General features: G+C 37.1%; 1 protein-coding gene across 1 annotated transcript in view; it reads right to left on the bottom strand.

Moving 5' to 3' along the window:
• Nucleotides 1-13,468, bottom strand: part of LOC114339514 (uncharacterized) — a 57,350-nt gene that overhangs the window by 3,340 nt on the left and 40,542 nt on the right. The window lies entirely within an intron of this gene.

The raw sequence follows: 13,468 nt of genomic DNA, 5'->3' as shown, positions 1-13,468 counted from the left end.
CTTTTTTTTGAGCATGTCTTGCAATAATTATAAAATTAGCAGCGCTAATGAATACATCTTCATCTATATCTGACATTGTGGACGGATCATCAACGAATGCGTTCGTACGCTACAATGTAAACACACCTGTAAACGTAAATACACCTTAAGGTGCCTTAAGCAACTGCAATGTGAGCCAAACACAGTCAGTGAAGCTGGTCAGTGTAGTGGTGGGACTGATCCTAATGTGCTCATTCTATCTTACCCTTACCCTTCTTTTCAAAATGTGGTACCATGTGGTTCCTTTCACATACCAAGATGTGGTCTGGGAAAATTAGTTAGGACAAAGTAGCTGGGCTGGGACCTGGGGCCCCTATTCCGGTTGCATTTTAATTTTTATTTCGCCGAAATATCTAATTTCCTCAGCAACAATTTATATCTTTACGAAAGGTCTCCGGGGCGCCAGCTTAGCCCGGGTCCCCTCTTCCAATGGCATTTTAGGTTTTATTACGCCGAAATAACTAATTTCCTAACTAATAATTTAAATTTTTATGTTAAGGTCTCGGGAGTCCCCGCTTAGCTCAGACCTCAGGGCCCCTGTTCTGTTCCAATTGCATTTTAGTCGAAAAGACTAATTTCCCCAGTGAAAAATTAAGACTTTATGTTGCTGTCTTTTTAAAATTGTGTCATTTGAAAATATTTCGTTGATATCGGCTTTTAAATTACATATTTTTATTTTCCTCGTTAAAATCTATGCACGGCCAACCAAAAGACCCCCCTTCTGCGGGGCCCCCCTTGGCCTGGGGCCTCGAGGCACTGCCCCGGTTGCCCCAATGGTAGTTACGGCCCTGCCGCAATCATGTCCAGATGTTTGAGAGATGTGGTCTGGAATAACCCATATATGAGAATGTACAGCAAAGTTAGAATTTATCTTGCATCAGACCTGTTACGACCTATGGTATTGAATCAATAGACGACACCAATAGGAGGGAAGACAAGAAGGGATAGAATACGATACAACATCATCAGGGAACAATGTAGCGTGCAAGATGTGGTAAGATGGGGCAGGCAAAGATGAAGAGAATGGTTCAGTCATGGTTTGAGAGTTCATGGTTTTTGCCTTTCATAGTTTGTATAATTTTCTAATTCTTTTATTTTCTCTTCTGATGTCTATGTCTCTTCTGATGGTTTTAGCGATATATTAGTTTATTATGTTCATTTGTTGAACATTAATGCTTCCCAGGCTTTTCAATATTCCACGTTCTTCCACTTTTGTTATGTTTTCGTTTATTTTTTCTTCTTTTTTATGGTTGGAGTAAAATTGCTTTTAGACTTGTGTTGCCTAAATAGACGTAGTTCTGGAAGTGTGAAGAGCGTTAATCATACTGTTCATTTTGCAGATATAGTATATATGTACACGCCAATTACATAAAATATACAATGATTATAATATGACGACGTATGATTCCCACTGTAGATTATACATCGTAGATGCCGTAAGTAAACAGCATTTAAGCAATATCAACCGGTATATTTACTACCACTTGTAAATTATACATAATTATCTACCTATTTGCGCTTCATGCATAGTTAATTTTGACATATTATGCATTACATTGCTGGCATAGCGCCACATACCACACTTTTCGTACAAATATTTTCACCAGATTATGGGATTACCTAAATCGTTGTTTACAAACTGTTCCCAGAAATTTTGTTTAAAATTAGATATTACAGTTTACATAAATGTTATAATGCACGCAATAGCTTATTGTAGGGGAGCAGAGTATGCTAAATTTGCAGTCACTCGAGCGTTATGGGGACCTATTGGGTTGTGAAGAGTAGGTCCTAAAACCAAAAAAAGTTAAGTAAAATTTTCCATTTTAGTGGGGACTTTCCATTTTTTAATTTAATTTTCCATTTCCAACAATCCTTTTTTCCGATTATAGCGCCATATACACATAATTCGAAAAAATCTCGAATAAAAGTTGCTTATTTTTAAGTAAAGAATCCAAATCTACAATAAAAATTTGAGGGTCCCATTTAAGATTTTAAAGTAACCCTCCACCCCACCTCCGTGGGGGGTCGTGTTTGGTACCATTCGATAGATTTTTGAAAAACATTTTGAAAGTGTATTTTGCAGTTTTTCGGTCTGATGTTCATTTTGCGAAATATCGCGGGGTTTGTATTTAAAATTTTAAATTTACCCCCACCCCTCTCCGTGGGGAGTCATGTTTAGTACCATTCGATGGATTTTTGAAAAGTATTGAAGATGCATTTTTTAGTTTTTCGATCTGACGTTCATTTCGCAAAATATTCGCTTTTTTTATGAAACTTTTTGATTCACCCATTTCCTTACGCCCCGCTCAAATCGTCAGATTTTTAAATATAGACTCTTTTGCATGTACTTAACTTACATTATCTTAATCTGACAATTTCGAGTATTTTTAAGGATAGATTTTTTTTCGGGCCCCCTTAACGAACTTCCCTGTGTTAAGAGCCAATATATGGTAGAGGTACATCTGCAGGGTACCAGGTTTCTCCCCATATGATAATCTGACGCGCTCGAGTAACTGCAAAAATCCCCGCTTGGGCTCCACTACCATTAATATTTTTATTGAAATAATATAATGGATCGGAAACTACTTCCTTTTTTAATTTGTATATTAACTAATGCATTTTTAGAAATATACTACAAAACCCTACACAAATAAAAAAGGAAAAGCCATTTTTATTTAATGTCATAGTCCAGCGTTTCCCAAATGGTGGGTCGCGACCCGGTACCGGGCCACGAAAGCAAAATGCCGGGTCTCCGAACTATTTAAAGACAGTTTTCATGATGTCAATTGGTAGTACAACTGCAACAAAAAACTTAATTTGTGGACAGGTCGCACAGAAGCAGGAAATTACTAAGCTTTTTCAAAGCTAACAAAACTTCAAAAAGAGTAAGTATAAGAATCCATTGCTGGATGAGATTTCAGCGGTTTTCAAGGAACACCTGCTAGGACTGGAGGCAAATCTAAAGGAATAATTTCTCCCCGTCCAGAACAACAAAGCATGGATAAAGAATCAATTTACAATGGACGTAGAATCCGAGACAGAACTTCCGGATTTAGATATTGAGTCAGTAAGTAAACTGTCGTGTGATAGGGCACTCAAAGACATATTTGACAAAATACTACTGATACATTTTTGGCTGTCTTTCCGACAGGAGTACCCGGTTTTAGCAGAAAAATAGATAAAGTTTCTGATTCCTTTTGTTACGACCTATAAGGGTGAGGCGAAGTTTTCAACACTTGTTTTCCTCAAAAATAAATATAGGAACCATTTGAAAGTCGAACCAGACCTGATGATAAAATTAACATATTTTCCTCCAAACGCCAAGTTTTTAGTTAACCAGAAATAACATACTTCTCATTAATAAAGTACTTGATTTTTATTTTGTATTATTAAATTTTTGTTTGAGCTAATGATTCTTTATTAGAATATATAAAACTATAATAAATATTTAAATATGTTTTCTTGTACACACACACCAGAGTATGCAAAAAAATTAGTGGGTCACCAAGGATAAGCACATAAATAACCGGGCCACGGAAAAATAAGTTTGGGAAACGCTGTCATAGTCAACTGTCACTCAGTCAATTTCAATAGGTCTGTAGGTCGATTCTTCTTCTTCTCGGTGTGTCCATCCGTGACGAGTGTCGGCGATCATCATAGAAATCTTTATTTTCTTTGTGTAGTAGCGCGGAAAAGCTGCACAGAGTTTGTAATGAAACTGTTTCTGAGGTTCTTTAACCAGAATGACCTTCTTGTTCCTAGATCTCGCTTTCCAAATATATTCCCCTGCAGGAAAGCAGTACCTTCCTATTCTTCTTCATTCTTTTAAGCATCTCCTCATCTGCGATTCTGTCATTCCACAGGATCTTCAGTATTCTCCAAAATAACCACATCTCAAATGATTACAATCCTCTGCACATATCTTCGTTCAAGGTCCACGATTCAACACCATAAAAAAGGACGGAGAAAACGTTTCATGACAATTTTCTTACTTTTACACCAAGAGTGAGGTTATAAATTTTGAAGAAAGCCTTCATCCGGTTGAAAGTGGGTCTAGTTTTTCCGATGTGCACTCTTATTTCATGTTTTTTGGTCATTTCTTTATATATTATGGGTTTACTTAGGGTAGACCTTTTGTTATCTTTTTTATTTGCTAATTATCATGAGCTTTATCTTCTCAGACTTCAGCCATTCGGTTGGTATTTCTCCAGGGTTGTATATGTTGTTGAGTATGTCTATGATTATTGCACTTGATTCCTTGTCCATCAGTTTGAGTAGTTCAGCAGTGGGAGCACGCAAAATAGAATTATATTTTAGTGACGTCATGTTGCCTAGCAACCGTCGATTCTCCCACTATGAAATTCTATCTTGTGACGTCAGTATAATAGAATTCTATTTTGCGTGCTCTGGGCCCTGCTTGTATATTGTAGGAACCTACTGCTTTGCCACCCTTTATTATTGCAGAATAAACTACCACTGCAATATTCTTGGTCCATCATTTACCTTTCTGTCTCCGTCTTAGTCCACCTGTGAGTTCTTTCAATTTCCTATGTTGTAATTTGCCTCCTGGAATCATTGACAGCCACCATACATGGGAAGTAGAAATTATTGTCGACACAGAAGTCAACAAAACGGTCAAATATTTTGTCACTATTTCAGAAAAAATATGTTTTTAAAAAAAATAATGTCCGACTGGTCTATTATTTGACGAATAATGACATTATTTCGAAGTCTATTAACTACGATATAACGCCCGAGGGCGTGTTATTGAAAAATAACGCCCTAGGGCCTATTAAATTTAAATAACGAGTTAACTACTGTCAAGTTGACAAATAAAACTCTAAGTAAAACTATGGTTACCACAATTACGTTACGACTATTTCTGGTAAATGTACTTATTTGAAAACTAATTAATTCAAAATTCATTCAAATTTTTTGCTTATAAAGAATAATTTAGTCGGACATTAAACGTTGAAGGCACCACGGGTATTATAATAATAACGCTTTCGGTCAACGTATATACCTCGGGCCGAAGGCCCTCGGTCTATACACCATTGACCTCAAGCGTTATTATTCTTATAATACCCTTGGTACCTTAATAACTAAAAGATATCTCATACAATGCTTAATTTGATTCAGATATATGCGCCAATGGGGTACATAACAAAAGATGCAATAGAAACATTGTTCGCTGCAATATTTAATGAAATGTCCTGAGACGGCCCTGCCTGCGTGCATATATGGCTTATTAGCGACATATTCATTTTTTAGTTAGTCTGTTTGTTGTCTTCAAAGAGTTCACACATGTCTTAGTAATAAAAATATATACAGTCCACTTAGTCAGCAGTTTTATTCATTGGGAACACAAGGTTGCACGTGGGCATCCTAAACATTGGTCCATTCGAGACGGATCAAGTTTCACTATAGTGCCGGTGCGGATGTAAATTGGTCAAGGGAGCAGTTAAGTTTTTAATTAGAAGATTGATTACACTAAGACATACATCGTCAACGTGGTGACGGTGACGTAATAAGTGAATAGTTTTCGTTCAAAATTGGGTGAAGTCAACAAGTGGGACTCAAGACGGTTAAGTGTTTTGCTTTACAAGTTCAACGGACGGAAAACAAGGATCATAAAGACGGCACTTGGAATAAGCGGATCAGGTTTCAGCTAATAGCGGCATGGTATTCGACGATAATAAAACTAACAGTGGGTGAGCCAATATCCTATTTATATTTTCCTTAATTTCATTCGATAAAAAACAGCATAATTTGGTCTGTGTTTATTGCATGTTATTCATTTGTCATAGGTAGTAAATTTTGATTTAATTACTTTTATTTCCGGAGTTTAAAATTGGAGAATTTAAGTTGATAATACATTTTTGGTTGATTTAATAATTATTGGTTTTAATAAATTATTTTTGGTTTATAATGGGTGATCTAACAGATTTAGTTGCTAGAAGGGGTGTAATTAAAGGTCAATTAAGCCGGTTTGAAACATTTATAAATAATATAAAGGATAATCAACTGCAATTCATAGAATTACGTCTTCGCAAATCGAAATGTGAAGAAAATTGGGATAAATTTGCAGACATTCAGTCAAAAATTGAAATGTTAGACAGTTCAGGGAAACAATTAGATGAAAGGGTTAGTTTCGAAGATAATTATATTAGGATTATTGCGTTAGCTGAGGGTAAATTACAAAATTCATATGATGGTTCTAAAAATGCGGGTATTAGCAAAAACACGGAAAATCGGGCTCCAACGGAAAGAGGAGCATTGGTAAAAAATACGGATAATCGGGCTCAAACGGAAGGGCGGAATCATAGGGTAGAAAGCTGTACTATGCCAGGTTGCAGTGCTTGTGGTAGAAAATTTAATATTCTGCCACATATTTCAGGGAATTTCGTTATAAACAATTCGGACTCGGTAAACACAAATGTGGCTAGTCGCGGGACACCACAAACGGATAATAATACGGTACCTGTTTTTTCGGGAACAGGTTACGAAATACGGTTTACGGGAAATACGGTTACGGAAAATACGGTTACGGAAAATACGGTTACGGAAAATACGGTTACGGAAAATGAGGTTACGGAAAATACGGTTACGGAAAATACGACTGCGGGAAATGCGGTTACGGGAACCCGGGTTAATAATAATAATACGGTAAATCGGATTAACTCGGGTAATAATAATGATAGGGAAGACACTGATAAAACGGCAGATAATACGGGAACTCAAGTTAATAATAACAATACGGCAAATAATACGGCAAATCGGATTAACTCGAGTAATAATAATATTAGGGAAAGCACTGTTAACAAAGCGGATGATTTGGGAAATATTTATAACGAAAATTCGAAGGCTCAAGGGAATACAGAAGGTACGCGTACTTGTGAACAGGATATTGTTCACAGTTACAAATCGGTGAGGATATCGGAAAATACGGATTCAAGGGAGATTTTATTATCTACGGAACAGTTACAAATAATGGAAAAATCGGAAAAATTAAGTGACTGTAAAGCATTATTAGACGGTGCTTCAAAATCAAACTTTATGACTAAAAAATTATGGGAAAAGACAGGACTAAAGTCATTTAAAGTAAATATGCCGGTAAAAGGGATAGAGCAGAATTGCGCAAACATAAGGGATTCGGTTAACTTAACGGTACGGTCTAAATGTAATAGTTTTCAAATGGACGGTTGTTTCTTAGCCATTGATAAAATTTCTGACGGTCTACCGTCACATAGCATGGATTTAGTAAATACTTTTAAAATTTCGGAAAATATTACTCTAGCGGGTACTGAGATTTGGAAAACAAATAAAATAAGTTTGCTGCTTGGAGCAACTGTATTTTGGGACTTACTTTGTACAGGGCGGTTCAAGTTGAATAAAGAGGGACCTTTTATTCAAAAAACCAAATTGGGTTTGATTGTATCGGGGCTAATAACAGGGGTTAGTGCCCAGCACAAAAAACGAAGTTGCAATTTTACGGAAAATAAAAATATTGAAGCACAATTAGAACGGTTTTGGAGCTTGGATGAATGTGAGGAAGCTACACCTCATACAACGGAAGAACGAAGATGTGAGGAATTATTTGAAAATTCTAGGGAAAGAAACTGGGAAGGCAGGTTTATTGTGAAATATCTATTTAAGGATAATGTGGATAAGTTGGGCCAATCTTATGACACGGCGTTAAAAAGATTTAGTCATTTGGAAGGGAAATTAGAAAGGAACGCCGTCATGAAGCAGCAATATAATGATTTTATGAAGGAATATATCCAGTTAGGGTACATGTTCAAGATTGAGGATGAGAATCAAGTCTCACATGCGGCTCATTATCTTTGTCACCACGGGGCGTTCAAGGATTCTTCTATCACTAAGAAATGTAGGATTGTTTTTGACGGTTCTGCGGTTAGCGATTCGGGAATCTCGCTAAATGATACTTTAATGACGGGTAATAAATTACAGGACAATTTATTTAATATTTTGTTACGGTTTAGGGAACATGTTATAGTAATTGTTGCTGATATAGCTAAGATGTACCGGCAAATTTTGATTTATGATCCAAACGGGGAATTTCAGGGAATTCTATGGAGATTTTCAACGAAAACCGAAGTAGAAGTTTATAGGTTGAACACGGTCACCTACGGGTTAGCTTCATCTAGTTATTTAGCGGTTCGATGCTTATTAGAGTTAGCTGGGGAAAATAAGGATAAATATCAAAGGGCAAGTGAAATTATACTTCGTGACTTTTATATGGATGATATAATAACGGGTACAAACACGGTCGAAGAAGCTAGAAGGTTAAAAGGGGAAATAAGTAGTATTTTGGATTTAGGATGTCTTCCATTAAGAAAATGGAAGTCAAATCATCCAGTGGTTCTTAAGGATGAGTCTAATTCAGCGGGGGATGTAGAACATTATCTAGCGGAAGATGGGATTAATAAAACACTTGGATTATTATGGAATTCAAAGGAAGATGTTTTGCATTTTAGAATCACGATTGGTACAAGAAAAGATAAGAAAGGCTTTCTATCGGTCGTAGCTCAAGTATTCGATCCACTGGGCCTAGGTAGTCCAGTGATGATAAGGGAAAAATTAATAGTACAAGCATTGTGGCAGATGAAATTGGGATGGGATGAATCATTACCTCAGGAACTTGACTCGTCCTGGAGCAGGTTCAAGGATAAAATGACGGCTCTGGAAGAATTAAAAATAAATCGAAAATTTTATTGGGAAAAATCAACGGATTTTAACGGTATGGATAATGTAAATTTAGTTTGTTCAAAATCTAGGGTGGCTCCTTTGAAGTCTGCGTGTTTGGAAAGACTGGAGCTATGTGCTGCTCTTTTAGGAGCAAAATTGACTAAAGAGGTAATTAAATCTTTAAATATTAGGTTTACCAAGATAAGACTCTGGACGGCTTCCACGATAGCATTGCCATGGATACGGGGAGAACCGTGCCAATGGAAAACTTTTATAGCGAATAGAGTAGGGGAGATTCAACGGTTAACGGATAAAAATTCTTGGGAACATGTTAGGTCAGAGATAAATCCAGCGGATGTTTTATCAAGAGGGATAGAACCAGAGCAATCCAAGGATTTTAGATTGTGGTGGGATGGTCCTAATTTTTTAAGACTGCACGAAGAAATGTGGTTTGAAACAGAATCAGACTTCAAAGTAGAGGAGCTGCCAGAAATTAGAAAGCCAAAATTGGTATTTTCTCCAATTGTGGTACAGGACATATTCGGTAAATATTCTAGTCTTAAACGATTAAAGAATGTAACAGGTTGGATATTTAGATTTTACAAAAATTCTAAATTAAAAAGGGAACAAAGGGTTTTAAGTAAGGTTCTCTCAAATGACGAACAAGAAACAGCTTTGAGACGACTAATAATATTATCGCAGAAACGGAGTTTTTATGAAGACTGGCAAGCTCTGAAAAATTCAAAAAAGGTTTTAAATTCAAGTAAAATAATATGTTTAAATCCATTCTTTGATGATTCGGGTATAATAAGGGTAGGAGGAAGAATACAGAATGCTGAGGTAGCGTACGACCAAAGGCATCCGATTATACTTTCGAAATCATGTAAGTTAACTAGACTCATAATACAAAACGAACACTATCGAAATTTGCATGCGGGTGCGCAAACGTTATTAAATATTGTGAGATTAACCTATTGGCCTCTATCGGGTAGGAGCGTGGTTCGGGATATATTACGTAAGTGCATAACCTGTTTTCGGGCAAAGCCATTGCATCTTAAACAAAAAATGGGAAATTTACCGGCTAAGTAGTCGCATAACTCCTAGTATTAAATCTTTTGAACGGTGTGGCATTGAAAATGAAGGTCCATTTCATATAAGGGCTCATAAGCTTAAAGGGCAAAAAATTATTAAGGGGTATTTCTGTATTTTTTTTTGTTTGGTGACAAAGGGTCATTTGGAGTTGGTGAGTGACTTAACTACTCAGGGATTTTTGATTTGTTTTAAAAGATTTACATCCAGAAGGGGTTTACCACGGGATATATATTCGGATAATGGAAGTAACTTTGTAGGGGCTAACAACCACCTTCAGGATTTATTTAATTTTTTACGGGATAGGGTAAATCAATGCACTTTTGCTGGATACTTATCTGAATTGTCTATTAACTGGCATTTTATACCAAGCTATTCTCCACATTTCGGTGGTTTATGGGAGGAAGCTGTAAAATCGGCAAAATATCATTTAAAAAGGGTTGTTGGGGACACTAGTCTCACCTATGATGATTTGAATACGGTAATTGCGCAGACTGAAGCCTGCTTAAATTCCCGTCCTTTGACCCCTCTTTCTGAGGATCCTACTGATTTTAATGTTCTCACTCCTGATTTTTTAATTGGCTGTCCATTGGTGGCGTTGCAGCAGGAGAACATTCTACATCTGAATCCGGGTCGTATTCAAAGGTTCCAATTGGTAACGCAGATGATGCAAAATTTTTGGAGTAAATGGTCCAAGGGTTATCTGGCAAATTTGCAAGAAAGAAATAAATGGCGTTCTTCAGCTGACCAGATTAAACCCGGACAAATAGTAATTTTGGAGGAGAGTGGGGGTACCACCCATGAAATGGCCTTTGGCAAGGGTAATGGAGGTGCATCCTGGAAAAGACGGTATTGTGCGGGTAATGACGCTCAAAACGAGTAATGGACACTGTATTAAACGTGCGGTGGCAAAAATTTGCGTGTTACCGATGGATAATTAGACATAGGGGAAAGCGAAACTTTCGTTTGTTTTAGGACATTATTTTTGGTTTTAGGTTATATTGTTGCATTGTTTTGTTGGTATAATAGGAGCTTTAGTTTTAGTTATCTTGAAAGACTGTGCTTTCAAGGAGGGGCGGCATGTTCGCTGCAATATTTAATGAAATGTCCTGAGACGGCCCTGCCTGCGTGCATATATGGCTTATTAGCGACATATTCATTTTTTAGTTAGTCTGTTTGTTGTCTTCAAAGAGTTCACACATGTCTTAGTAATAAAAATATATACAGTCCACTTAGTCAGCAGTTTTATTCATTGGGAACACAAGGTTGCACGTGGGCATCCTAAACAAACATTCTATCAACATATTGAATATTAAAAATAACTGAGGACAGAGAAATTACTATATGTATTATGAGCTGCTTCAATGCAAAAGTTAACAGGGAGATGACTGGAAAAATAGTAAGAGGCAAGAGACTAACAGAACATGATGAAAGAGATCTTAATACGTCCTACAACAAGGGCTAGAATAACTACAAACACATTCTTTCAATTATCCATTAAACGAATATATTATTAATGTACAAACATTTTCAATTTCTTTGCAATCCGAAAATGCAGCAGCTTTATACTCTAGTTAAATCGGAGAATGTAGGAAGAGTCTATACCGGTTTTGGGGATTTTTTTCCGTCATCAGTAGTCCCATTCAACCAGGTACCTTGCTTTGGGCCTTTCCGGATTGCAAAGAAAGAAATGCCACGGATATCGTAGAGACATCTACCAAGAAACAAAATAAGTTCTCAATACAGTAACACAGAACAGTATTCAATACAGTAACATACCACTAGATTGACAACAGGTGGAAGTTCTCTGGTTACTACCCCCGTGACTTTTAAAAATTATAAGCTATACTGGTAGTTTCTTGGTAGATGTCTCTACGATATCCGTCGCATTTCTTTCTTTGCAATCCGGAAAGGCCTAAAGCAAAGTACCTGGTTGAATTGGAGAGAAGAGGATATGGGACTACTGATGAGGAGAAAACTCCCGAAATCGGTATAGACTCTTCCTCCACTCTCCGATTTAACTAGAGTATTATACAGCTGCTGCATTTTCGGATTGCAAAGAAATTGAAAATGTTTATACATTTGTAATTCATTTAATATTTTGTGGAGTACTTAAGAAGCTTTCGCGTTAGAACTTTACCACGCTGAGCAGATGGGACGTGAATTATTTAAAATTCCCTGATCTTAATGTTCGTCTCGGCACCCATATGGCTTATAATTTTTGAAAGTCACGGGGGTAGTAATCAGAGAACTTCCAGCTGTTGTCAATCTAGTGGTATGAGAACGATACTTATTGTCGTTGTCTGTGCTACTAATTATATATACCTTCAGAATAATATTATTATACGTGGTGGACAAGCTGGAAAAAGCAGTAAGTAATAATGAACCAAACAATGACATTATCAAAGACAGATATCGAAATAATGTCAAATTGGTGAAAGTTACACTTAACCGTATTCTTCTTCTTCACGTGCCATCTCCGCGACGGAGGTTGGCAATCATCATGGCTATTCTGATCTTAGATGCTGCTGCTCTAAACAGTTCGGTTGATGTGCATCCGTACCATTCCCTCAAGTTACGCAACCACGAAATTCGTCTAGAAACCGTATTAGAAAACACCAAAGAAGCCTAAACTAGAGTAAAAACAATGTCGGAGAACTGTAGGTAGAAAGCAAGCTTTGTGGCTAAGAAACATTCGACATTGGGCTGAAATACAAAACGCAGGGACAATTTATTCCTGTGACCAAAAGATCGTAAACCCTTTACCTTGATGATCACCAATGTCGGACAATAATTTTGATATGACACAAAAATATTATGTAGAAGCTGCGTACGTATATATACCAAGACTATCATCTATGCCAGAAACAACAAAAAACCTTGTTCAAATTAATTTTTTACCTCAGTTTTTGATGATTGATTGATGTTTTGGTGATTGATGTACAAATACAAGTCTGTTTGGCCAGACATCTCACACGATGAGTAATTATACAGCGATGAAAGACGTAAGTAAATCATAGCGCCACGTCGGTGTCTGATAGTTGCAATAAAATCTAAAAAATGTCTTGGCATCCATCGAGTAAATTGTGTTCTCACTTTTAATTTTTTTTCGTGGCTATTTGCCAATGAAAATAGCATAGAGAGACAATGCGTATGAAAATCTGCTTTATGTTTGTCTTTACGCAGTAGCAGTCTTCTTATACTTAATGGAAAATAATTTAAATTGTATTTTTCTTGCATATGACATACATTACGGAAAGATACGTACTGAGTATCATATCTGGTTTTCGGTGAACGAAATTCCAGCGAAAATCAGATATGACACTGAGTGAATATCTTTCCGCAATGTATGTCATATGCGATGTCTCGCTAGGTTAGGTCTCATTAGTGCGTTGCGTTGCGATGTCGCAACGTAACAACGCATTGTATGTCACACCTGCCTTGCGATGACACTGCCATCGAAGAACACCCTTGTCCGTCGTGAAGTTGAAATATCGCAACTGATCGAAGCGACGCAGCGCAACGCACTGATGTGATGAGGCTTCGTCCCGATGCGTTGTTCCGTTGCGATGTTGCAACGGAACGCAGCGCAACGCATTAATGGGGCGTCGCTCTTATGCTGGGGCCACAG

Source organism: Diabrotica virgifera, chromosome 9 (assembly GCF_917563875.1).
Source record: "Diabrotica virgifera virgifera chromosome 9, PGI_DIABVI_V3a".
In the NCBI taxonomy this organism is placed as follows: Eukaryota; Metazoa; Arthropoda; class Insecta; order Coleoptera; family Chrysomelidae; genus Diabrotica; species Diabrotica virgifera.
The sequence above is the reverse complement of the archived record's forward strand: the minus strand, read 5'-3'. Positions and strand labels throughout refer to the sequence as shown.